The sequence below is a fragment of the Lissotriton helveticus genome, chromosome 5_1, assembly GCF_964261635.1.
Source record: "Lissotriton helveticus chromosome 5_1, aLisHel1.1, whole genome shotgun sequence".
Classification (NCBI taxonomy): domain Eukaryota; kingdom Metazoa; phylum Chordata; class Amphibia; order Caudata; family Salamandridae; genus Lissotriton; species Lissotriton helveticus.
This window is the reverse complement of record NC_136065.1, coordinates 1,006,293,141-1,006,319,491: the sequence shown is the minus strand read 5'-3', so window position 1 is coordinate 1,006,319,491 and position 26,351 is coordinate 1,006,293,141.

Sequence of the window (26,351 nt, the reverse complement as noted above, 5' to 3'; positions counted from 1 at the left end):
GAGGCTATGCTGGGGCACCGAAATGCCGAAGTTACCTAGCCCAGGGGCTGCGGCTGCATAGGTCTGAAAAGACGTCGGGATTCCTCGTTGACGAACCAGGAGCCTGAAGAAGAAGTTGCTGGCAGGCGGCCAGTGAAGGAAAGTTCGAAGAGATCCAAGCCTGGATCAGGGAAGGAGAAAACCTGAAAGCAGAGGGGACCAAGTTCTTGAATCACTAGCCAGTGATTAAGTGGGCACCAGGATGGCACCGGGCGAAGTCACCGCAGTCAGGTGAGTGGGCGCTGCTGGGCTCTGCAGTCTCTCGGACCAGGAGGCGTTGTCGGCGACCAGGATGGAGGTGCGAGCTGTCCGACGAAGGTTCTTGCTGTCGACGTCGCTGGACCCAGGATTGGGGCAACAAGTCTTGGCAAATGCAAGGCCCACGCGGTGGACCTAAAATTGCGTCTTGAGTGGACCAGGAGGGTCCAGGGTACTTCTCCGATGGAGGGAAGCAAGGGCCAGTCTGGAGCAACCAGACCAGCAGCAGTGATTGCGTCGTTAAGAAGGCCACCAGCCAGCCAGCGGGCTAGTAGCCAAACAACGCGGTGAGCAGCAAAAAGCAGAAGGGCCCCACGCAGATCGTGGAGATGCTGGGAGGCTAAACTTCGGTGCTGGAGCTGCTCAGGGTCGGGGCTTCTCGGACCCCAAAGCACTCACCAGAGGATGTCTCGGCGGTCGTGCTGGAAAGAAGTCGTGCAGTCTTGAAGATGGCCGGTCCCTCGAGGTCTCGTCGCACCCACGGTTCTCAGCTGGGCTGTAGAGGTGGGTAGAGGTCAGAGGTGCCAGGGAAGCCGGTTCTCGTCGAGCTGAGCAGTCGGATTCCGGAGGAAGGACTTGCAGCAGACCGCAGTGTTCTTAAGATGGTGCCTGCGGATGCAGGGTGACTACTCCTTAGTCACAAGGGAGAATCTTGAAGAAGAAATCTTGAAGTCCTTTCGCAGAAAGTCGTGTCTTCATTCCAAAGATGATCTAATTTGGAAGGGGGCCTGCTCCTACCTTTATCTGGGAAAAGGGGGCTGGCACGCGACTAAGTCCTGCCCTATGGGTGGGACCAGGAGGGGGGTGGTTACACCCCTCTCCTTTGGCGGGCTTTCTCCAGCCCAGGGTCTGGTGTGCCCCTGGAACTGGTTCAAGCCGGCCTATGCACAGTGAGCACCGGGGTGCCACTTGCAGTCACCTTCCTCTGAAGCCCTGCCTACCTAGGATACACAAAATCCTGTCTGGGACGGTGCTGGCACCGCCCCTGACAGGAAACCCTTTGTCCTTGCCTCCTGCTCTGGGAGGACTCCCAGCAGCAGGAGGGCAGACTTGTGTCTCGGTGGCAGCATCCATTTTGTGGAGCTAAGGCTCTGCTTGACTTTAACCGGGGTTACAGGTTACATACATGTCGTGTCCCTCTAGAAGGGTGGAATGCTAACCCCGTCGCCAGAATTGGCGAGGGGTTAGTATTCCAATTCGTATGACACCTTACTCGACATGTTTTGATAAAGCGATACCAGAGTTGGCATATAACCTCGAGGATTATAATGCACTTAAGAGTATATGGTATGCGATATCATGGAAACGGCTAAGGGATGGATCCCGAAAGCCGCAGACAGGCTCAGCTCGTGCCAGAGCACTATCTCACACGATTCCAAGCACTCTGCCTTCAGGATTGTTAAGGCCTGCCATAGGAGTGACTGATAGGAGATCTGTGTGTCCATTTTAGGGTTAGATATAGGTATACTATATCTAAAGCAAAGGGGGATTACACCACCTTGCCCCAGCTGTCGGGCAGCCAGTTGTGTCAGATTTGGATGGCCAGCCAGGGGTGGCATAATACATTCTGCAGCCCCTGGTAGGCCCTGGGTACACCTATGCCCTGGGTACCTAAGGTACTCTGTACAGGGACTGATAAGGTGACTCAGTATCCAATTGAATATGTACCTAGGGTACATGGAATCCATTTTACAGAGAGAGCAGTAGGCCTGGAGTCCTGATTAGCAGGGCCCCAGGTCAACTAAGTCAGAAAACCAGCAAAACACCAGGCAAAAAGTTGGGGGCAACCATAGTCAGGGATCTACCTTCCTACATAACCCCCCCCCCCCCCCCAAACGAAAGGAGATAAGGCTATCCTTGCCAGGCAAGCCTATATTGCCTGAGTGGCCATATAAGGAAGTACCAGTACTGGCATGGTTACCCCCTATTTCATGGTCCACTAAGCAATCCCTCACCCTAAGGGTATCTGAGGGTCTCCACCATAGGGAATCTCTACCTGTGGTGTGTTTTGGCAAAGGAAAAGGCTGGTGCTGAAATGGAGTACTGAAGTGAGGCTCCACTAATTTTGGGCTCAGCTTCCTCCAATCATTTTCCACCATATAGGCCTTTCTTTCCAAGACTGAGTTGTTTTGGGCTCTCAGGGTCAACCTCTAGCTACCTACAGCTGGAGGTTGGGTCCCTCTGTTTGGCTTACTGGAGGGACAGGTCAGGTCTGGGGCCCTCAGGTCCCAAGTTTGGCTGTGCCCAACAGTGTCCATCTGTGGGAGGTCCCTAACTAAATTTAAGGGGGATCCCTCAGGAGTCTGTTTTATTTTCACTTGGCTAGGATTACTAGCTTCAGTGCCCTTCATCTGTTGATTGGGAAGTTCTTTTGGACAGGGGGCCCTTTGGGGTCCACCACTGGCCTCCCTGACCTCTACAGCCCTGGGCTGACTGAGGCAGGGTAGAGAGGGGCAGGTTACCTGCTCCAGACTGGGTCCCACCTTGGAAGGGTCCACTGACATCAGGGGCTCTGCCAGGCTAGGCCTGACTACCTCTGGGGCAGTTCCTTCACAAGGGGTCAGATCAGTTCCCTGAGGAGGATGATCCTTTCCTAAAGTCTGGTGGGAGGGAGACTTCTCTTCCTCCTCAATGCTCTCTGTCTGAGTGGAGTGATCCATAGTTACAGGCTTCACAACACTATCATCTGTCTGAGTTTGAGCTGTGACCATCACAACTCTCCCAACCTTTTCAGGAGGGGGCTCAGTTTGGGTGTGGGCTGTTACCATTACATCCTTGACAACCTGTTCTGGGAAGGAAGTTGTCTGAGATTGGGTTGTGACTGGCACAACCCTCCTGACCTGTTCAGGGAGGACATCTTGGACTGGGGCTGTGGCTACCACTGCCCCACTAACCTTACCATGGAGGTTTACCATTTTAGAATGGGTTTCTTGCTCTACTTCAGCCCAGGCTAAGAGCTCTAAATCATTCCCCAGTAGGCAATCTACAGGCATGTTTGGTGACACTGCCACTCTCTTGTGGCCAGTGACACCTCCCCAGCTGAGATTGACCACTGCAATGGGATGATCTCTCTGTACTCCATCAATATTGGTCACCTGGTATGTGGCACCAGGTAAAAGTTGCCTTGAGGGGACTAGACTCTCAGTCACCATAGTGATGCTAGCCCCTGTATCTCTATAGGCCTCAACTTTTATACCATTGATGAGGGGCTCCTGTCTGTACTTGCCCAAAGTGTTGGGACAAGTTGTGAAGTTGGCAAACCCCATGCCAGTCTCACAGACAAGAGTATCTAAGTTTGGGGACCTGGTTAGGCCAGAGTCCCCAGGAACTCCCAAAGTAAATGCACCCAAATTCTTGGGGGCACTCCCACTACCTGGGGGATTACTACTAGTAGTAACAGGAGGTTTGGGAATGTTACTTGGGGGTATGTTCTCCTTATTGTTATTCTTTGGGCAACTGCTGTCAGTTTTCAAATGACCCACCTGTTTACAGGGATAACAATAAGGTTTCTTCTGGTTATTAGAAGGATTCTGGGACCCACCCCCCTCAGAGGATTTTTGGGGCCCTGATGTGGTTTGATCTGGAGATTTACTCCCACCCTTCTCTTGAGGCTTGGTTGATTCCTTTTTCTGGTCACCACCTTGGTTCTTGGGCCTAATCCTGGTTCTGACCCATTTGTCTGCCCTCTTACCCAATTCTTGTGGAGAGGTCAGATCAGAGTCTACCAGGTGCAGGTGTAATAACTGGTTCTGACAATTATTTAAGACTTGCTCTCTCATAATAAGATTATATAATCCTGTGAAGTCAGTAACCTTGCTACCCAGTAGCCAGCCTTCCAAAGCCTTAGTGGCACAATCAACAAAGTCAGACCAGTCCTGAGACTGAGTTTTCTGGGTGTCTCTGAACAGCAACCTGTACTGCTCAGTGGTTAAGCCAAACCCATCAACCAGTGCATTTTTCAGGACCTGGTAATTGTTAGCATCCTCAACTCTAGTAGTGAGGAGCTTATCTCTACCTTTGCCATCAAAGGAGAGCCACAGTATAGCTGCCCACTGACTCTGGGGAATGCACTGCACAGTGCAGGCCCTCTCCAAAGCAGCCATCCATTTCTGGATGTCATCCCCTTGCTTAAAGGGGGGCACTATTTTTGTCAGGTGTTTAGTATCTAAACCCTTCTCTCTATCTCTTGGGAGATTGCTGCCACCAGTGGGAGCTAACCCACTCATCTGCTGCTCTCTAGCAAATGCAAGCTTTTCTTTGGCCAGGGCAAGTTCTTCCCTTTCAATCCTCAGTCTAGCTTGTCTCATCCTTGCTTCATGCTCTCTTCTCTGAGGGGAAGTCAATCTCCTCTGGGGAGAGTTCCTTCTCCCCTGAGAAGAGGCATTAGAGTGCAGAGATCTATTGGAGTCCCTAGAAAGAGATCTATCTCTCCTAACTCCAAGGTTAGGCCTACTTAGGGTCAGTACTGGGGGTCCCCCAGATCCCAGCCCAAGCAAGTCTAAGTTGGCCCTAGTTAGCCTTCTGACTACCTCAAGACCTTTGTCTACCTCGTCCCCAGAGAGCTCCTCTTGATCCTCCTCCTCCTCAACTGCATTGGCAGTGTTGGGGAGGTCTGGATCACCAAGGTGCCCTTCTAAGGCTGGCATACTCCCATCTCCCTGAGATGCTTTCCTAGCATCATAAGTCTCTAAGAGACCCAACAGAAAGGGAGTGGTGGGGTTAGACCCCTGTTTCAATTTCCTGGAGGTACACAAGTGTCTCAACTCCTGGAAATTGAGAGCTGCATATCTTGAGTTGACCTGTGGAGGGTCAATAACCACAAGGGGAGTCTCTGAAGACTCTCCATGGGTAGACATGCTTTTTCTAGTGAGGTGTAAGTGGTGCACTTACCTACACTATATGTGTACCTACTGATCCCTTGCTAGAGTTGTAGTTTAGGGTGTGCTAGGCCCTAGGAGCTACAACAGCTGGTTCAGTAGAACTCAGAGTATTCTAAGCTAAGTTATATGTACCTTTAGTACTTATGTGATCTTTCACAAGATATTCTTAGGATATGTGTGGTAAAACAACAGCAAGCTCAAATCCCAACCGCTGCTCACCAATGTGAGAAGTTGGCCTGATGTGCAGTGTTCACTATTCTAGTGATCGCTATATATCAGTCCAAACAACCCTTATTGATGATTGGTTGTAAGTCAACCTTATAGACCAGCTATCCTAGTAGCATGGATACGAGCAGTCTAAGGCTAAGACTCTAGAGGGCGTGTTAAGCCAGCTGTTTTACCATCACATTACCCCTTGAACACCCAGTGAAAGGACACCACAAAGTTGTTATGAAAATAAACAGTGTATTTATTTATAACAAGACTACCCTGGCTCTTTATGAGATAGGGAACTAAGCACACAACAAAACTCTTATAAAAATACTTTAAGTCGCACAATTTACACAAATGCCCGATTGGCACGAAAAACCATATACTCTAAAAGTGGAATGCGAATTACTAGCAGGTAAGTAACGATTCTCAGAGGCTTTGGGATCGCTAGGACTGGACTACTGAACCTTTAGATTACTAGCAGGAGGCCTAGGGAACTCGGGTGCAGAGTGTGCACTCTCACGCGGGATGCGGGACAAAGTCTATGGAAACTAGAATTCACAAAGTTACTGTTCTCGGGCGAACCCGACTAGGTAGGTCGAAAACGACAGTGGATCTGGACCCTTGGATAGTGAGGCTATGCTGGGGCACCGAAATGCCGAAGTTACCTAGCCCAGGGGCTGCGGCTGCATAGGTCTGAAAAGACGTTGGGATTCCTCGTTGACGAACCAGGAGCCTGAAGAAGAAGTTGCTGGCAGGCGGCCAGTGAAGGAAAGTTCGAAGAGATCCAAGCCTGGATCAGGGAAGGAGAAAACCTGAAAGCAGAGGGGACCAAGTTCTTGAATCACTAGCCAGTGATTAAGTGGGCACCAGGATGGCACCGGGCGAAGTCACCGCAGTCAGGTGAGTGGGCGCTGCTGGGCTCTGCAGTCTCTGGGACCAGGAGGCGTTGTCGGCGACAAGGATGGAGGTGCGAGCTGTCCCACGAAGGTTCTTGCTGTCGACGTCGCTGGACCCAGGATTGGGGCAACAAGTCTTGGCAAATGCAAGGCCCACGCGGTGGACCTAAAATGGCGTCTTGAGTGGACCAGGAGGGTCCAGGGTACTTCTCCGATGGAGGGAAGCAAGGGCCAGTCTGGAGCAACCAGACCAGCAGCAGTGATGGCGTCGTTAAGAAGGCCACCAGCCAGCGGGCTAGTAGCCAAACAACGCGGTGAGCAGCAAAAAGCAGAAGGGCCCTGTAGGAGAGTAGGGTCTGCAATCCTATGATCACCCAGATTTTTGCTTTTTGCTGCACTGGTTTACGACTTTCCCTGGCTGTGGGCCTGCTAATCAGACCCACAGCCTAGCTGTTCTCTCTATCCAAATTGTACTCAGGTACTGAATTGGCACTGGGCCCTCTCCAAGTCCCTGTACCCAGGGCTGAGGTGCACCCAGAAGTCTCCCAGGGACTGAAGCATGTATTGTGCCACCCCTGGATTGACTAACTAAAACTGACACAACTGGCTGCACGACAGCTGGGGCAAGGTGGTGTACTCACCCTTTGCTTTAGATATAGTATACCTATATCTAACCCTAAAATGGACACACAGATCTCCTATCAGTCACTCCTATGGCAGGCCTTAACAATCCTGAAGGCAGAGTGCTTGGAATCGTGTGAGATGGTGCTCTGGCATGAGCTGAGCCTGTCTGCGGCTTTCGGGATCTATCCCTTAGCCGCTTCCATGATATCGCATACCATATACTCTTAAGTGCATTATAATCCTCGCGGTTATGTGCCAACTCTGGTATCGCTTTATCAAAACATGTCGAGTAAGGTGTCATACGAATTGGAATACTAACCCCTCGCCAATTCTGGCGACGGGGTTAGCATTCCACCCTTCTAGAGGGACACGACATGTATGTAACCCCTAACCCCGGTTAAAGTCAGACAGAGCCTTAGCATCCACAAAATGGATGCTGCCACCGAGACACAAGTCTGCCCTCCTGCTGCTGGGAGTCCTCCCAGAGCAGGAGATAAGGACAAAGGGTTTCCTGCCAGGGGCGGTGCCAGCACCGTCCCAGACAGGGTTTTGTGTATTGTAGGTAGGCAGGGCTTTAGAGGAAGGTGACTGCAAGTGGCACCCCGGTGCTCACTGTGCATAGGCCGGCTGAAACCAGTTCCAGGGGCACTCCAGCCCCTGGCCTGGGGAAAGCCCGCCAAGGAAGTGGGTGTAACCACCCCCCTCCTGGTCCCACCCATAGGGCAGGACCTAGTCGCGTGCCAGCCCCCTTTTACAGGATAAAGGTAGGAACTGGCCCCCTTCCAAATCAGATCATCTTTGAATCCTGAAACTACTTTCTGCGAAAGGAACTCAAGACTTCTTCCTAAGATTTCTCCCTTGTGACTAAGGAGTAGTCACCCTGCATCCGCAGGCACCATCTAAAGAACACTGCGGTCTGCTGCAAGTCCTTCCTCCGGAATCCGACTGCCCAGCTCGACGAGAACCGGCTTCCCTGGCACCTCTGACCTCTACCTGCATCATCAGTCACGCTGAGATTCGTGGGTGTGACGAGACCTCGAGGGACCGGCCATCTTCAAGACTGCACGACTTCTTTCCAGCAAGCCCGCCGAGGGAATTCCTGGTGAGTGCTTTGGGGTCCGAGAAGCCCCCACCCTGAGCAGCTCCAGCACCGAAGAGCAGCCCCCCAGCATCTCCACGATCTGCGTGGGGCCCTTCTGCTTTTTGCTGCTCACCGCGTTGTTTGGCTACTAGCCCGCTGGCTTGTGGCCTTCCTGACGACGCCCGACGACATTTCTGCTGCTGGTCTGGTTGCTCCAGACTGGCCCTTGCTTCCCTCCATCGGAGAAGTACCCTGGACCCTCCTGGTCCACCCAAGACGCCATTTTAGGTCCACCGCGTGGGCCTTGCATTTGCCAAGACTTGTTGCCCAATCCTGGGTCCAGCGACGTCGACAGCAAGAACCTTCGTGGGACAGCTCGCACCTCCATCCTGGTCGCCGACAACGCCTCCTGGTCCGAGAGACTGCAGAGCCCAGCAGCGCCCACTCACCTGACTGCGGTGACTTCGCCCGGTGCCATCCTGGTGCCCACTTAATCACTGGCTAGTGATTCAAGAACTTGGTCCCCTCTGCTTTCAGGTTTCCTTCTTCCTTGATCCAGGCTTGGATCCATCGAACTTTTCTTCACTGGTCGCCTGCCAGCAACTTCTTCCTTCCAGGCTCCTGGTCCGGCAACGAGATCCCCGACGTCTTTTCAGACCTATGCAGCTGCAGCCCCTGGGCTAGGTAACTTCGGCACTTCGGTGTCCCAGCATAGCCTCACTATCCAAGGGTCAGGATCCACTGTCGTTTTCTCCCTACCAGGTCGGGTTCGCCCGTGAACACTAACTTTGTGAATTCTAGCTTCCATAGACTTTGTCCCGCATCCCGCGTGAGAGTGCACACTCTGCACCCGAGTCCCCTGGGCCTCCTAGTAGTAATCTAACGATTCCCTAGTCCAGTCCTAGCGATTCCAAAGCCTATTAGAACTGTTACTTACCTGCTAGTAATTCGCATTCCACTTTTAGAGTATATGGTTTTTCATGCCCCTCGGGCATTTGTGTATAACGTGCTAACTTAAAGTATTTTCGTAAGAGTTTTGTTGTGTGCTTAGCTCCCTGTCTCATAAAGAGCCAGGGTAGTCTTGTTATAAATAAATACACTGTTTATTTTCATAACAACTTGTGTGGTGTCCTTTCACTGGGTGTTCAAGGGGTAATGTGATGGTAAAACAGCTGGCTTAACACGCCCTCTAGAGTCTTAGCCTTAGACTGCTCGTATCCATGCTACTAGGATAGCTGGTCTATAAGGTTGACTTACAACCAATCATCAATAAGGGTTGTTTGGACTGATATATAGTGATCACTAGAATAGTGAACACTGCACATCAGGCCAACTTCTCACATTGGTGAGCAGCGGTTGGGATTTGAGCTTGCTGTTGTTTTACCACACATGCCCTAAGAATATCTTGTGAAAGATCACATAAGTACTAAAGGTACATATAACTTAGCTTAGAATACTCTGAGTTCTACTGAACCAGCTGTTGTAGCTCCTAGGGCCTAGCACACCCTAAACTACAACTCTAGCAAGGGATCAGTAGGCAAACATATAGTGTAGGTAAGTGCACCACTTACACCTCACTAGAAAAGCATGTCTACCCAGGGAGAATCTACTGAGACTCCCCTGGTCAGTGTTGACCCTCCACAGGTCACTTCAAGATATGCAGCTCTCAGTTTCCAGGAGATGAGACAAATCTGTGTCTCCAGAAAACTGAAGCAGGGGTCTAACCCCACCACTCCCTTTCTGATAGGTCTCTTAGAGACATATGATGCCAGAAAGCTTTCTCAGTTACATGAGAACATGCCAGCCTTAGAGGGAACCTCTGGGGATCCAGATCTCCCCAACACTGATTCAGCAGTTGAGGAGGAGGATCAGGAGGTACTCTCTGGGGATGAGGTAGACAAAGGTCTTGAGGTAGTCAGAAGGCTAACTAGGACCAACTTAGACTTACTTGGGCTAGGATCTGGGGGCCCCCCAGTACTAACCCGAAGTGGGCCTAACCTTGGAGTTAGGAGAGATAGATCTCTTTCTAGGGACTCCAATAGATCTCTGCACTCTAATGCCTCTTCTCAGGGGAGAAGGAATCCTCCACAGAGGAGATTTACTTCCCCTCAGAGAAGGGAGCATGAAGCTAGGATGAGACAAGCTGAACTGAGGATTGAAAGGGAAGAAATTGCCCTGGCCAAAGAGAAGCTTGCCCTGGCAAGAGAGCAGCAGATGAGTGGGCTAGCTCCCACTGGTGGCAGCAATCTCCCAAGAAATAGAGAGAAGGGTTTAGATACTAAACACCTGACTAAAATAGTGCCCCCCTTTAAGCAAGGGGATGATATCCAGAAATGGATGGCTGCTCTGGAGAGGGCCTGCACTGTGCAGGGCATTCCCCAGAGTCAGTGGGCAGCTATACTGTGGCTCTCCTTTGATGGTAAAGGTAGAGATAAGCTCCTCACTACAAGAGTGGAGGATGCTAACAATTACCAGGTCCTGAAGAATACACTGGTTGATGGGTTTGGTTTAACCACTGAGCAGTACAGGTTGCTGTTCAGAGACACCCAGAAAACTCAGTCTCAGGACTGGTCTGATTTTGTGGATTGTGCCACTAAGGCTTTGGAGGGCTGGTTGCTGGGTAGCAAGGTTACAGATTACACAGGATTGTATAATCTAATGATGAGAGAACAAATTTTGAACAATTGTCAGAACCAGTTGCTGCACCAGCACCTTGTTGATTCAGATCTGACCTCTCCCCAAGAATTGGGAAAGAAGGCAGACAAATGGGTCAGGACAAGGATCAAGCAGAACCAGAACCAGAACCAGGGTGGTCAGAAGAAAGCAGACCAGAAGGGTAATGTTAAGAATGAGCAGAATGACCAGAAGTCTTCACCAGGTCCCCAACAAACCAAAGAGGGTGGGGGTCAGGCTTCCCAGAAGAAGAAGACTCAAGAAGGCCAGTCGAAAAGGTGGTGCCAGTACTGCAAAAGTAAATCTCACTGGTTTAGTGAGTGCACCAAAAGAGGAGGACAAACTCCTGCCACTACAGCTCCTAAAGCAACTGCACCCCCTAGTACAGTCAGTAGTGGTAGTGTCACTCCCAAGGCATTAGTTGGGTTAACCTTGGGTACTGAGGGGTCTGACAACTTAGTTGGCACACTCACTCAGGCTGTCCTTGTCTGTACAGGGGATATGGATATGTCCCCTGAAATAAGTCCCAATACTTTGGGCAAGTACAGGCAGACACCTTTGATTAATGGCAAAATGGCTCAGGCCTATAGGGACACTTGTGCCAGTGTCACCATGGTGACACCAAACTTTGTGGACCCTGGACAGATCATGCCAGGTACTGATTTCCTGGTGACCAATGCCAGCAATGTCACTACTAGTCATAGTGTGGCAATTGTAGCTTTCTCCTGGGGTGGAGTGAAGGGACAAAAAAAGTTGTAGTCAGTTCAGACCTCCCAGTTGATTGTTTGTTGGGCAATGATTTGGAGTCATCACAATGGTCAGAAGTGGAGCAGAGGACTCACATGGAGATGTTAGGCTTGCCAGCACATGTGCTTGCTGTGACTAGGTCACAGGCCAGAAGATGCCCCACTGAACAGGTGCTGGATCCTGAAATTATGGACCAGACACCTCCCAAGAAGAAGAGCAGTAAGGGTAAGGCTTTGCCTTCCCCCTTGCCCCAGGTTGAGGATCAAGTCTCTGAGGAGGCTGATCTAGAAGAGCTGAGGGAAACTGAGCCTAAAGAACTTGAACTTGATCAAGTTGAGTTTCTGGGCTCAGGGGGACCCTCCAGAGCAGACCTGGGGAAGGAACAGTTGAACTGCCCTTCCCTTGAACCCCTCAGACAGCAGGCTGCTGCTGAGGCTGCAGGGAATGCCACAGGTGCCCACAGGGTATACTGGGAAGATGGACTCCTGTACTCTGAGTCAAGAGACCCCAAGCCTGGTGCAACCAGGAGGCTGGTCATCCCCTTGTCTCTGAGAGGTTTCCTTCTCACCTTGGCCCATGAGATTCCCCTTGCAGGTCATTTAGGTCAGACAAAGACTTGGGACAGGCTTGTCTCACACTTTCACTGGCCCCATATGAATGAGAATACCAAGGAGTTTTGTCGCTCATGTGTCACTTGCCAAGCCAGTGGTAAGTCAGGTGGCACAACAAAGGCCCCCCTCATACCACTACCTGTGGTGGGGGTTCCCTTTGAAAGAGTGGGGATTGACATTGTTGGTCCAATGGAACCCCAGACAGCATCAGGACACAAGTTTATACTGGTGGTGGTGGACCATGCCACCAGGTATCCTGAAGCTATTCCCCTTAGGACCACTACAGCCCCTGTAGTGGCAAGAGCCCTAGTTGGAGTGTTCTCCAGAGTGGGTTTCCCTAAGGAGGTCGTTTCTGACAGAGGTACAAACTTCATGTCAGGATATCTGACTGCCATGTGGAAAGAGTGTGGTGTGAACTACAAGTTCACCACACCCTATCATCCACAATGCAATGGGCTTGTTGAGAGATTCAACAGGACCCTGAAAGGGATGATTCATGGACTACCTGAACCTCTTAGGAGAAGATGGGATGTCCTGATCCCCTGCCTCTTGTTTGCTTACAGAGAGGTCCCACAGAAGGGGGTTGGCTACAGCCCTTTTGAGCTTCTGTATGGGCATCCTGTAAGAGGACCCCTGTGTTTGGTGAAGGAAGGATGGGAGAGACCTCTCAAAAAGCCTGCAACCAACATAGTGGACTATGTACTTGGCCTCCGCTCCAGGATGGCTGAGTATATGGAAAAGGCATCTAAAAACCTTGAGGCCAGCCAGGAACTTCAAAAAGCTTGGCATGACCAAAAGGCTGTACTGACTGTGTACCAGCCAGGACAGAAGGTGTGGGTGCTGGAGCCAGTGGCCCCAGCAGCTCTGAAAGACAAATGGTCTGGGCCCCACACCATCATTGAGCAAAAGGGAGAGGTTACCTACTTGGTGGACCTTGGAACTCCCAGGAGCCCTCTCAGAGTGCTCCATGTTAACAGGCTCAAGGCATATGTTGACAGGAAGGACATGAGCTTGCTCATGGCCACAGATGAGGGACAGGAGGAAGAGAGTGACCCTCTCCCAGACCTGCTCACTCAGAATCCTGATGATGGGTCAGTTGATGGTGTTGTCTTTTGTGGCAGCCTCACTGAACATCAGCAACAGGATTGCAGGCAAGTTCTGCAATCCTTCAGACATATGTTCTCTCTGACACCCAGCCAAACTGATTGGTGTACCCATGAGGTTGACACTGGAGACAGTCTGCCTGTCAAGAGTAAAATCTACAGACAGCCTGATCATGTTAGAGACTGCATCAAAACTGAAGTGCAGAAAATGTTGGAACTGGGAGTCATTGAGCCCTCAGATAGCCCTTGGGCTAGCCCAGTAGTTCTAGTGCCAAAGCCTCACACCCAGGGTGGTAAGAGAGAGATGAGGTTTTGCGTAGACTACAGAGGCCTCAATGCAGTCACTAAGACTGATGCCCACCCAATACCAAGAGCAGATGAGCTTATAGATAGATTGGCTTCTGCCAACTTCTTAAGCACATTTGATTTGACAGCTGGGTATTGGCAAATCAGGTTAGCTGAGGAAGCCAAACCCAAGACAGCATTTTCTACCCCTGGAGGGCATTATCAATTTGTGGTAATGCCCTTTGGACTGAAAAATGCACCTGCCACCTTCCAAAGGTTGGTGAATCAAGTCCTCACTGGGCTGGATGACTTCTGTGCAGCTTATCTTGACGATATTGCTGTCTTTAGCTCCACCTGGGAGGATCACCTGGTCCACCTGAGGAAAGTGTTAGAGGCCCTGCAAAAGGCAGGCCTCACTATCAAGGCCACAAAGTGCCAGATAGGGCAGACACAGGTTGTATACCTGGGCCACCTTGTAGGTGGAGGCCAGGTCCAGCCACTGGAGAGTAAGATACAGGCCATCAAGGACTGGACTCCTCCAATCACCCAGACTCAGGTTCGAGCTTTCTTGGGCCTGACTGGGTACTATAGGAAGTTTGTCAGAAATTATGGGTCCATAGTGACCCCCCTTAATGACCTGACAAGCAAGAAGATGCCAAAGAAAGTTCAGTGGACAGCAAGCTGTCAGAAAGCATTCAATGACCTAAAGCAGGCCATGTGCACAGCACCTATCCTCAAGAGTCCAGATTACTCCAAGCCATTCATTGTCCAAACAGATGCTTCTGAGTTGGGTGTGGGAGCTGTTCTGTCTCAACTGAATTTTGAAGGTAATGATCAGCCTATTGCTTTCATTAGTAGAAGGTTGACACCCAGAGAGAAAAATTGGTCAGCTATTGAGAGGGAGGCCTTTGCTGTGGTCTGGGCCCTGAAGAAGCTGAGGGCCTACTTGTTTGACACTCACTTCACCATTCAGACAGACCATAAGCCCCTCTTGTGGCTAAATCAGATGAAGGGTGAAAACCCCAAACTGCTTAGGTGGTCCATTTCCCTACAGGGGATGGATTTTACAGTGGAGCATAGACCTGGGACTGATCACAGCAATGCTGATGGGCTCTCCAGGTATTTCCACTTAGAGCAAGAAGACTCACCTGGTCAAGGTTAGTTTATTGTCCCAAAGTTTGGGGGGGGGTCATGTAGGAGAGTAGGGTCTGCAATCCTATGATCACCCAGATTTTTGCTTTTTGCTGCACTGGTTTACGACTTTCCCTGGCTGTGGGCCTGCTAATCAGACCCACAGCCTAGCTGTTCTCTCTATCCAAATTGTACTCAGGTACTGAATTGGCACTGGGCCCTCTCCAAGTCCCTGTACCCAGGGCTGAGGTGCACCCAGAAGTCTCCCAGGGACTGAAGCATGTATTGTGCCACCCCTGGATTGACTAACTAAAACTGACACAACTGGCTGCACGACAGCTGGGGCAAGGTGGTGTACTCACCCTTTGCTTTAGATATAGTATACCTATATCTAACCCTAAAATGGACACACAGATCTCCTATCAGTCACTCCTATGGCAGACCTTAACAATCCTGAAGGCAGAGTGCTTGGAATCGTGTGAGATGGTGCTCTGGCATGAGCTGAGCCTGTCTGCGGCTTTCGGGATCTATCCCTTAGCCGTTTCCATGATATCGCATACCATATACTCTTAAGTGCATTATAATCCTCGCGGTTATGTGCCAACTCTGGTATCGCTTTATCAAAACATGTCGAGTAAGGTGTCATACGAATTGGAATACTAACCCCTCGCCAATTCTGGCGACGGGGTTAGCATTCCACCCTTCTAGAGGGACACGACATGTATGTAACCCCTAACCCCGGTTAAAGTCAGACAGAGCCTTAGCATCCACAAAATGGATGCTGCCACCGAGACACAAGTCTGCCCTCCTGCTGCTGGGAGTCCTCCCAGAGCAGGAGATAAGGACAAAGGGTTTCCTGCCAGGGGCGGTGCCAGCACCGTCCCAGACAGGGTTTTGTGTATTGTAGGTAGGCAGGGCTTTAGAGGAAGGTGACTGCAAGTGGCACCCCGGTGCTCACTGTGCATAGGCCGGCTGAAACCAGTTCCAGGGGCACTCCAGCCCCTGGCCTGGGGAAAGCCCGCCAAGGAAGTGGGTGTAACCACCCCCCTCCTGGTCCCACCCATAGGGCAGGACCTAGTCGCGTGCCAGCCCCCTTTTACAGGATAAAGGTAGGAACTGGCCCCCTTCCAAATCAGATCATCTTTGAATCCTGAAACTACTTTCTGCGAAAGGAACTCAAGACTTCTTCCTAAGATTTCTCCCTTGTGACTAAGGAGTAGTCACCCTGCATCCGCAGGCACCATCTAAAGAACACTGCGGTCTGCTGCAAGTCCTTCCTCCGGAATCCGACTGCCCAGCTCGACGAGAACCGGCTTCCCTGGCACCTCTGACCTCTACCTGCATCATCAGTCACGCTGAGATTCGTGGGTGTGACGAGACCTCGAGGGACCGGCCATCTTCAAGACTGCACGACTTCTTTCCAGCAAGCCCGCCGAGGGAATTCCTGGTGAGTGCTTTGGGGTCCGAGAAGCCCCCACCCTGAGCAGCTCCAGCACCGAAGAGCAGCCCCCCAGCATCTCCACGATCTGCGTGGGGCCCTTCTGCTTTTTGCTGCTCACCGCGTTGTTTGGCTACTAGCCCGCTGGCTTGTGGCCTTCCTGACGACGCCCGACGACATTTCTGCTGCTGGTCTGGTTGCTCCAGACTGGCCCTTGCTTCCCTCCATCGGAGAAGTACCCTGGACCCTCCTGGTCCACCCAAGACGCCATTTTAGGTCCACCGCGTGGGCCTTGCATTTGCCAAGACTTGTTGCCCAATCCTGGGTCCAGCGACGTCGACAGCAAGAACCTTCGTGGGACAGCTCGCACCTCCATCCTGGTCGCCGACAACGCCTCCTGGTCCGAGAGACTGCAGAGCCCAGCAGCGCCCACTCACCTGACTGCGGTGACTTCGCCCGGTGCCATCCTGGTGCCCACTTAATCACTGGCTAGTGATTCAAGAACTTGGTCCCCTCTGCTTTCAGGTTTCCTTCTTCCTTGATCCAGGCTTGGATCCATCGAACTTTTCTTCACTGGTCGCCTGCCAGCAACTTCTTCCTTCCAGGCTCCTGGTCCGGCAACGAGATCCCCGACGTCTTTTCAGACCTATGCAGCTGCAGCCCCTGGGCTAGGTAACTTCGGCACTTCGGTGTCCCAGCATAGCCTCACTATCCAAGGGTCAGGATCCACTGTCGTTTTCTCCCTACCAGGTCGGGTTCGCCCGTGAACACTAACTTTGTGAATTCTAGCTTCCATAGACTTTGTCCCGCATCCCGCGTGAGAGTGCACACTCTGCACCCGAGTCCCCTGGGCCTCCTAGTAGTAATCTAACGATTCCCTAGTCCAGTCCTAGCGATTCCAAAGCCTATTAGAACTGTTACTTACCTGCTAGTAATTCGCATTCCACTTTTAGAGTATATGGTTTTTCATGCCCCTCGGGCATTTGTGTATAACGTGCTAACTTAAAGTATTTTCGTAAGAGTTTTGTTGTGTGCTTAGCTCCCTGTCTCATAAAGAGCCAGGGTAGTCTTGTTATAAATAAATACACTGTTTATTTTCATAACAACTTGTGTGGTGTCCTTTCACTGGGTGTTCAAGGGGTAATGTGATGGTAAAACAGCTGGCTTAACACGCCCTCTAGAGTCTTAGCCTTAGACTGCTCGTATCCATGCTACTAGGATAGCTGGTCTATAAGGTTGACTTACAACCAATCAACAATAAGGGTTGTTTGGACTGATATATAGTGATCACTAGAATAGTGAACACTGCACATCAGGCCAACTTCTCACAGGCCCCACGCAGATCGTGGAGATGCTGGGAGGCTAAACTTCGGTGCTGGAGCTGCTCAGGGTCGGGGCTTCTCGGACCCCAAAGCACTCACCAGAGGATGTCTCGGCGGTCGTGCTGGAAAGAAGTCGTGCAGTCTTGAAGATGGCCGGTCCCTCGAGGTCTCGTCGCACCCACGGTTCTCAGCTGGGCTGTAGAGGTGGGTAGAGGTCAGAGGTGCCAGGGAAGCCGGTTCTCGTCGAGCTGAGCAGTCGGATTCCGGAGGAAGGACTTGCAGCAGACCGCAGTGTTCTTAAGATGGTGCCTGCGGATGCAGGGTGACTACTCCTCAGTCACAAGGGAGAATCTTGAAGAAGAAATCTTGAAGTCCTTTCGCAGAAAGTCGTGTCTTGATTCCAAAGATGATCTAATTTGGAAGGGGGTCTACTCCTACCTTTATCTGGGAAAAGGGGGCTGGCACGCGACTAAGTCCTGCCCTATGGGTGGGACCAGGAGGGGGGTGGTTACACCCCTCTCCTTTGGCGGGCTTTCTCCAGCCCAGGGTCTGGTGTGCCCCTGGAACTGGTTCAAGCCGGCCTATGCACAGTGAGCACCGGGGTGCCACTTGCAGTCACCTTCCTCTGAAGCCCTGCCTACCAAGGATACACAAAATCCTGTCTGGGACGGTGCTGGCACCGCCCCTGACAGGAAACCCTTTGTCCTTGCCTCCTGCTCTGGTAGGACTCCCAGCAGCAGGAGGGCAGACTTGTGTCTCGGTGGCAGCATCCATTTTGTGGAGCTAAGGCTCTGCTTGACTTTAACTGGGGTTACAGGTTACATACATGTCGTGTCCCTCTAGAAGGGTGGAATGCTAACCCCGTCGCCAGAATTGGCGAGGGGTTAGTATTCCAATTCGTATGACACCTTACTCGACATGTTTTGATAAAGCGATACCAGAGTTGGCATATAACTGCGAGGATTATAATGCACTTAAGAGTATATGGTATGCGGTATCATGGAAACGACTAAGGGATGGATCCCGAAAGCCGCAGACAGGCTCAGCTCGTGCCAGAGCACTATCTCACACGATTCCAAGCACTCTGCCTTCAGGATTGTTAAGGCCTGCCATAGGAGTGACTGATAGGAGATCTGTGTGTCCATTTTAGGGTTAGCTATAGGTATACTATATCTAAAGCAAAGGGGGATTACACCACCTTGCCCCAGCTGTCGGGCAGCCAGTTGTGTCAGATTTGGATGGCCAGCCAGGGGTGGCATAATACATGCTGCAGCCCCTGGTAGGCCCTGGGTACACCTATGCCCTGCGTACCTAAGGTACTCTGTACAGGGACTGATAAGGTGACTCAGTATCCAATTGGATATGTACCTAGGGTACATGGAATCCATTTTACAGAGAGAGCAGTAGGCCTGGGGTCCTGATTAGCAGGGCCCAAGGTCAACTAAGTCAGAAAACCAGCAAAACACCAGGCAAAAAGTTGGGGGCAACCATAGTCAGGGATCTACCTTCCTACATGGACCTACAAATATTTTCGGCAGCCCACGCAGCAACCCCGTGCACACGCCTAATCCCTGCTGATGAGCGTTAATGAACGCAAAACACGTGTCCAGGGATGGCAAGCACACCAAGTGAATACCTTGAAGACTCAAGACCCGAGTAGAAGCGCACCCGCTGATACCGACTACATCGACCATCATGCTCCGGGGTCACACGCTGATGGGACGAGCGGTGTGCGACCTCATTCGGACATACTATTTATACAGGCTCCCTTGAGCCGGTGGAGGTGACGACCTCGAGATAACGCATCCGCGTGCCTTAAGAGGTATCTGGACCTACGAATATTTTCGGCAGCCCACGCAGCAACCCCGTTCACATGCCTAATCCCTGCTGATGAGCGTTAATGAACGCGAAACACGTGTCCAGGGATGGCAAGCACACCAAGTGAATACCTTGAAGACTCAAGACCCGGGTAGAAGCGCACCCGCTGATACCGACTACATCGACCATCATGCTCCGGGGTCACACGCTGATGGGATAAGCAGTGTGTGACCTCATTCGGACATACTATTTATACAGGCTCCCTTGAGCTGGTGGAGGTGACGACCTCGAGATAACGCATCCGCGCGCCTTAAGAGGTATCTGGACCTACGAATATTTTTGGCCGCCCACGCAGCAACCCCGTGCACACGCCTAATCCGTGCTGATGAGCGTTAATGAACGCGAAACCACGTATCCAGGGATGGCAAGCACACCACACTCAAGACCCGGGTAGAAGCGCACCCGCTGATACCGACTACATCGACCATCATGCTCCGGGGTCACACGCTAATGGGACGAGCGGTGTGTGACCTCATTCGGACATACTATTTATACAGGCTCCCTTTAGTCGGTGGAGGTGACGACTTCGAGATAAGGCATCCGCGCGCCTTAAGAGGTATCTGGACCTACGAATATTTTCGGCAGCCCACGCAGCAACCCCGTGCACACGCCTAATCCCTGCTGATGAGCGTTAATGAACGCGAAACACGTGTCCAGGGATGGCAAGCACACCAAGTGAATACCTTGAAGACTCAAGACCCGGGTAGAAGCGTACCCGCTGATACCCACTACATCGACCATCATGCTCCGGGGTCACACGCTGATGGGACGAGCGGTGTGCGACCTCATTCGGACATACTATTTATACAGGCTCCCTTGAGCCGGTGGAGGTGACGACCTCGAGGAAACGCATCCGCGCGTCTTACGAGGTATCTGGACCTAGGAATATTTTCGGCAGCCCACGCAGCAAACCCGTGCACACACCTAATCCCTGCTGATGAGCGTTAATGAACGCAAAACACGTGTCCAGGGATGGCAAGCACACCAAGTGAATACCTTGAAGACTCAAGACCCGAGTAGAAGCGCACCCGCTGATACCGACTACATCGACCATCATGCTCCGGGGTCACACGCTGATGGGACGAGCGGTGTGCGACCTCATACGGACATACTATTTATACAGGCTCCCTTGAGCCGGTGGAGGTGACGACCTCGAGATAACGCATCCGCGTGCCTTAAGAGGTATCTGGACCTACGAATATTTTCGGCAGCCCACGCAGCAACCCCGTTCACACGCCTAATACCTGCTGATGAGCGTTAATGAACGCGAAACACGTGTCCAGGGATGGCAAGCACACCAAGTGAATACCTTGAAGACTCAAGACCCGGGTAGAAGCGCACCCGCTGATACCGACTACATCGACCATCATGCTCCGGGGTCACACGCTGATGGGATAAGCGGTGTGTGACCTCATTCGGACATACTATTTATACAGGCTCCCTTGAGCTGGTGGAGGTGACGACCTCGAGATAACGCATCCGCGCGCCTTAAGAGGTATCTGGACCTACGAATATTTTTGGCCGCCCACGCAGCAACCCCGTGCACACGCCTAATCCGTGCTGATGAGCGTTAATGAACGCGAAACCACGTATCCAGGGAAGGCAAGCACACCACACTCAAGACCCGGGTAGAAGCGCACCCGCTGATACCGACTACATCGACCATCATGCTCCGGGGTCACACGCTAATGGGACGAGCGGTGTGTGACCTCATTCGGACATACTATTTATACAGGCTCCCTTTAGTCGGTGGAGGTGACGACTTCGAGATAACGCATCCGCGCGCCTTAAGAGGTATCTGGACCTACGAATATTTTCGGCAGCCCACGCAGCAACCCCGTGCACACGCTTAATCCCTGCTGATGAGCGTTAATGAAGGCGAAACACGTGTCCAGGGATGGCAAGCACACCAAGTGAATACCTTGAAGACTCAAGACCGGGGTAGAAGCGTACCCGCTGATACCCACTACATCGACCATCATGCTCCGGGGTCACACACTGATGGGACGAGCGGTGTGCGACCTCATTCGGACATACTATTTATACAGGCTCCCTTGAGCCGGTGGAGGTGACGACCTCGAGGAAACGCATCCGCGCGTCTTACGAGGTATCTGGACCTAGGAATATTTTCGGCAGCCCACGCAGCAAACCCGTGCACACACCTAATCCCTGCTGATGAGCGTTAATGAAAGCGAAACACGTGTCCAGGGATGGCAAGCACACCAAGTGAATACCTTGAAGACTCAAGACCCGGGTAGAAGCGCACCCGCTGATACCGACTACATAGACCATCATGCTCCGGGGTCACACGCTGATGGGACGAGCGGTGTGCGACCTCATTCGGACATACTATTTATACAGGCTCCCTTGAGCCAGTGGAGGTGACGACCTCGAGATAACGCATCCGCGCGCCTTAAGAGGTATCTGGACCTACGAATATTTTCGGCAGCCCACGCAGCAACCCCGTGCACACGCCTAATCCCTGCTGATGAGTGTTAATGAACGCGAAACACGTGTCCAGGGATGGAAAGCACACCAAGTGAATACCTTGAAGACTCAAGACCCGGGTAGAAGCGCACCCGCTGATACCGACTACATTGACCATCATGCTCCGGGGTCACACGCTGATGGGACGAGCGGTGTGCGACCTCATTCTGACATACTATTTATACAGGCTCCCTTGAGCCGGTGGAGTTGACGACCTCGAGATAACGCATCCGCGCGCCTTAAGAGGTATCTGGACCTACGAATATTTTCGGCAGCCCACGCAGCAACCCCGTGCACACACCTAATCCCTGCTGATAAGCGGTAATGAACGCGAAACACGTGTCCAGGGATGGCAAGCACACCAAGTGAGTACCTTGAAGACTCAAGACCCGGGTAGAAGGGCACCCGCTGATACCGACTACATCTGCCATCATGCTCCGGGGTCACACGCTGATGGGACGAGCGGTGTGCGACCTCATTCGGACATACTATTTATACAGGCTCCCTTGAGCCGGTGGAGGTGACGACCTCGAGATAACGCATCCGCGCGCCTTAAGAGGTATCTGGACCTACGAATATTTTCGGCAGCCCACGCAGCAACCCCGTGCACATGCCTAATCCCTGCTGATGATCGTTAATGAACGCGAAACACGTGTCCAGGGATGGCAAGCACACCAAGTGAATACCTTGAAGACTCAAGACCCGGGTAGAAGCGCATCCGCTGATACCGACTACATCGACCATCATGCTCAGGGGTCACACGCTGATGGGACGAGCGGTGTGCGACCTCATTCGGACATACTAATTATACAGGCTCCCTTGAGCCAGTGGAGGTGACGACCTCGATATAACGCATCCGCGCGCCTTAAGAGGTATCTGGACCTACATATATTTTCGGCAGCCCACGCAGCAACCCCGTGCACACGCCTAATCCCTGCTGATGAGCGTTAATGAACGCGAAACACGTGTCCAGGGATGGCAAGCACACCAAGTGAATACCTTGAAGACTCAAGACCCGGGTAGAAGGGCGCCCGCTGATACCGACTACATCGACCATCATGCTCAGGGGTCACATGCTGATGGGACGAGCGGTGTGCAACCTCATTCGGACATACTATTTATACAGGCTCCCTTGAGCCGGTGGAGGTGACGACCTCGAGATAACGCATCCGCGCGCCTTAAGAGGTATCTGGACCTACGAATATTTTTGGCAGCCCACGCAGCAACCCCGTGCACACGCCTAATCCCTGCTGATGAGCGTTAATGAACGCGAAACACATGTCCAGGGATGGCAAGCACACCAAGTGAATACCTTGAAGACTCAAGACCCGGGTAGAAGCGCACCCGCTGATACCGACTACATCGACCATCATGCTCCGAGGTCATACGCTGATGGGACGAGCGGTGTGCGACCTCATTCGGACATACTATTTATACAGGCTCCCTTGAGCTGGTGGAGGTGACGACCTCGAGATAACGCATCCGCGTGCCTTAAGAGGTATCTGGACCTACAAATATTTTCGGCAGCCCACGCAGCAACCCCGTTCACACGCCTAATCCCTGCTGATGAGCGTTAATGAACGCGAAACACGTGTCCAGGGATGGCAAGCACACCAAGTGAATACCTTGAAGACTCAAGACCCGGGTAGAAGCGCACTCGCTGATACCGACTACATCGACCATCATGCTCCGGGGTCACACGCTGATGGGATGAGCGGTGTGCGACCTCATTCGGACATACTATTTATACAGTCTCCCTTGAGCCGGTGGAGGTGACGACCTCGAGATAACGCATCCGCGCGCCTTAAGAGGTATCTGGACCTACGAATATTTTTGGCAGCCCACGCAGCAACCCCGTGCATACGCCTAATCCCTGCTGATGAGCGTTAATGAACGCGAAACCACATGTCCAGGGATGGCAAGCACACCACACTGAAGACCCGGGTAGAAGCGCACCCGCTGATACCGACTACATCGACCATCATGCTCCGGGATCACACGCTGATGGGACGAGCGGTGTGCGACCTCATTCGGACATACTATTTATACAGGCTCCCTTTAGTCAGTGGAGGTGACGACCTCGAGATAACGCATCCGCGCGCCTTAAAACGTATCTGGACCTACGAATATTTTCGGCAGCCCACGCAGCAACCCCGTGCACACGCCTAATATCTGCTGATGAGCGTTAATGAACGCGAAACACGTGTCCAGGGATGGCAAGCACACCAAGTGAATACCTTGAAGACTCAAGACCCGGGTAGAAGCGCACCCGCTGATACCCACTACATCGACCATCATGCTCCGGGGTCACACGCTGATGGGACGAGCGGTGTGCGACCTCATTTGGACATACTATTTATACAGGCTCCCTTGAGCCGGTGGAGGTGACGACCTCGAGGTAACGCATCCGCGCGTCTTACGAGGTATCTGGACCTAGGAATATTTTCGGCAGCCCACGCAGCAAACCCGTGCACACGCCTAATCCCTGCTGATGAGCGTTAATGAACGCAAAACACGTGTCCAGGGATGGCAAGCACACCAAGTGAATACCTTGAAGACTCAAGACCCGGGTAGAAGCGCACCCGCTGATACCGACTACATCGACCATCATGCTCCGGGGTCACACGCTGATGGGACGAGCGGTGTGCGACCTCATTCGGACATACTATTTATACAGGCTCCCTTGAGCCGGTGGACGTGACGACCTCGAGATAACGCATCCGCGTGCCTTAAGAGGTATCTGGACCTACGAATATTTTCGGCAGCCCTCGCAGCAACCCCGTTTACACGCCTAATCCCTGCTGATGAGCGTTAATGAACGCGAAACACGTGTCCAGGGATGGCAAGCACACCAAGTGAATACCTTGAAGACTCAAGACCCGGGTAGAAGCGTACCCGCTGATACCCACTACATCGACCATCATGCTCCGGGGTCACACGCTGATGGGACGAGCGGTGTGCGACCTCATTCGGACATACTATTTATACAGGCTCCCTTGAGCCGGTGGAGGTGACGACCTCGAGGAAACGCATCCGCGCGTCTTACGAGGTATCTGGACCTAGGAATATTTTCGGCAGCCCACGCAGCAAACCCGTGCACACACCTAATCCCTGCTGATGAGCGTTAATGAACGCGAAACACGTGTCCAGGGATGGCAAGCACACCAAGTGAATACCTTGAAGACTCAAGACCCGGGTAGAAGGGCACCCGCTGATACCGACTACATCTGCCATCATGCTCCGGGGTCACACGCTGATGGGACGAGCGGTGTGCGACCTCATTCGGACATACTATTTATACAGGCTCCCTTGAGCCGATGGAGGTGACGACCTCGAGATAACGCATCCGCGCGCCTTAAGAGGTATCTGGACCTACGAATATTTTCGGCAGCCCACGCAGCAACCCCGTGCACATGCCTAATCCCTGCTGATGATCGTTAATGAACGCGAAACACGTATCCAGGGATGGCAAGCACACCAAGTGAATACCTTGAAGACTCAAGACCCGGGTAGAAGCGCATCCGCTGATACCGACTACATCGACCATCATGCTCAGGGGTCACACGCTGATGGGACGAGCGGTGTGCGACCTCATTCGGACATACTAATTATACAGGCTCCCTTGAGCCAGTGGAGGTGACGACCTCGATATAACGCATCCGCGCGCCTTAAGAGGTATCTGGACCTACATATATTTTCGGCAGCCCACGCAGCAACCCCGTGCACACGCCTAATCCCTGCTGATGAGCGTTAATGAACGCGAAACACGTGTCCAGGGATGGCAAGCACACCAAGTGAATACCTTGAAGACTCAAGACCCGGGTAGAAGGGCGCCCGCTGATACCGACTACATCGACCATCATGCTCAGGGGTCACATGCTGATGGGACGAGCGGTGTGCGACCTCATTCGGACATACTATTTATACAGGCTCCCTTGAGCCGGTGGAGGTGACGACCTCGAGATAACGCATCCGCGCGCCTTAAGAGGTATCTGGACCAACGAATAATTTCGGCAGCCCACGCAGCAACCCCGTGCACACGCCTAATCCCTGCTGATGAGCGTTAATGAACGCGAAACACATGTCCAGGGATGGCAAGCACACCAAGTGAATACCTTGAAGACTCAAGACCCGGGTAGAAGCGCACCCGCTGATACCGACTACATCGACCATCATGCTCCGAGGTCATACGCTGATGGGGCGAGCGGTGTGCGACCTCATTCGGACATACTATTTATACAGGCTCCCTTGAGCTGGTGGAGGTGACGACCTCGAGATAACGCATCCGCGTGCCTTAAGAGGTATCTGGACCTACAAATATTTTCGGCAGCCCACGCAGCAACCCCGTTCACACGCCTAATCCCTGCTGATGAGCGTTAATGAACGCGAAACACGTGTCCAGGGATGGCAAGCACACCAAGTGAATACCTTGAAGACTCAAGACCCGGGTAGAAGCGCACTCGCTGATACCGACTACATCGACCATCATGCTCCGGGGTCACACGCTGATGGGATGAGCGGTGTGCGACCTCATTCGGACATACTATTTATACAGTCTCCCTTGAGCCGGTGGAGGTGACGACCTCGAGATAACGCATCCGCGCGCCTTAAGAGGTATCTGGACCTACGAATATTTTCGGCAGCCCACGCAGCAACCCCGTGCACACGCCTAATCCCTGCTGATG